The sequence below is a fragment of the Rhamphochromis longiceps genome, unplaced genomic scaffold (assembly GCF_057381845.1).
Source record: "Rhamphochromis longiceps isolate RC_006_pf unplaced genomic scaffold, R_longiceps_female_GT1.1 unmapped_scaffold_7, whole genome shotgun sequence".
Taxonomy (NCBI): Eukaryota; Metazoa; Chordata; class Actinopteri; order Cichliformes; family Cichlidae; genus Rhamphochromis; species Rhamphochromis longiceps.
This window is the reverse complement of record NW_028187227.1, coordinates 168,252-170,000: the sequence shown is the minus strand read 5'-3', so window position 1 is coordinate 170,000 and position 1,749 is coordinate 168,252.

The window sequence follows — 1,749 nt, the reverse complement described above, 5'->3', positions numbered from 1 at the left end:
GGAGTATGTGGGTCCTCGGGGCCTGCTGGAGGGCAAGGGCCATGCTGGATTTGTGGTGGAGGGTAACTGCGGGAGAAGGAAAGCTAGTGGGGGAGTAGAGCAGAGGAGTATGTTGGTCCCCGGGGCCTGCTGGAGGTCCAGGTCCATGCCCGATGTGAGTAGCAGCAGGGCCAGCGCGCCCAGGAGCACATCTTTTTCGACCGTAAAGGAGACAGGAGGCCGACTCACTGCCTCGGCTAAATGGAGAGGGAATTTCAGAAGGGCCAGGGCAAAAGCATGGACCTTTTTCAGCTGTAAGGGAGGCAAGAGCAAGGTGTGATGTAGGTCCCCGGGGCCTGCTGGAGGTCCAGGTCCATGCCCGATGTGAGTAGCAGCAGGGCCAGCGCGCCCAGGAGCACATCTTTTTCGACCGTAAAGGGAGACAGGAGGCCGACTCACTGCCTCGGCTAAATGGAGAGGGAATTTCAGCAGGGCCAGGGCACAGGCATGGACCTTTTTCAGCTGCAAGGGAGGGAAGAGCAAGGTGTGATGTAGGTCCCCGGGGCCTGCTGGAGGTCCAGGTCCATGCCCGATGTGAGTAGCAGCAGGGCCAGCGCGCCCAGGAGCACATCTTTTTCGACCGTAAAGGAGACAGGAGGCCGACTCACTGCCTCGGCTAAATGGAGAGGGAATTTCAGAAGGGCCAGGGCAAAAGCATGGACCTTTTCAGCTGTAAGGGAGGCAAGAGCAAGGTGTGATGTAGGTCCCCGGGGCCTGCTGGAGGTCCAGGTCCATGCCCGATGTGAGTAGCAGCAGGGCCAGCGCGCCCAGGAGCACATCTTTTTCGACCGTAAAGGGAGACAGGAGGCCGACTCACTGCCTCGGCTAAATGGAGAGGGAATTTCAGAAGGGCCAGGGCAAAAGCATGGACCTTTTCAGCTGTAAGGGAGGCAAGAGCAAGGTGTGATGTAGGTCCCCGGGGCCTGCTGGAGGTCCAGGTCCATGCCCGATGTGAGTAGCAGCAGGGCCAGCGCGCCCAGGAGCACATCTTTTTCGACCGTAAAGGGAGACAGGAGGCCGACTCACTGCCTCGGCTAAATGGAGAGGGAATTTCAGCAGGGCCAGGGCACAGGCATGGACCTTTTTCAGCTGCAAGGGAGGGAAGAGCAAGGTGTGATGTAGGTCCCCGGGGCCTGCTGGAGGTCCAGGTCCATGCCCGATGTGAGTAGCAGCAGGGCCAGCGCGCCCAGGAGCACATCTTTTTCGACCGTAAAGGGAGACAGGAGGCCGACTCTCTGCCTCGGCTAAATGGAGAGGGAATTTCAGCAGGGCCAGGGCACAAGCATGGACCTTTTTCAGCTGTAAGGGAGGCAAGAGCAAGGTGTGATGTAGGTCCCCGGGGCCTGCTGGAGGTCCAGGTCCATGCCCGATGTGAGTAGCAGCAGGGCCAGCGCGCCCAGGAGCACATCTTTTTCGACCGTAAAGGGAGACAGGAGGCCGACTCACTGCCTCGGCTAAATGCAGAGGGAATTTCAGCAGGGCCAGGGCACAGGCATGGACCTTTTTCAGCTGTAAGGGAGGCAAGAGCAAGGTGTGATGTAGGTCCCCGGGGCCTGCTGGAGGTCCAGGTCCATGCCCGATGTGAGTAGCAGCAGGGCCAGCGCGCCCAGGAGCACATCTTTTTCGACCGTAAAGGGAGACAGGAGGCCGACTCACTGCCTCGGCTAAATGCAGAGGGAATTTCAGCAGGGCCAGGGCACAGGCATGGAC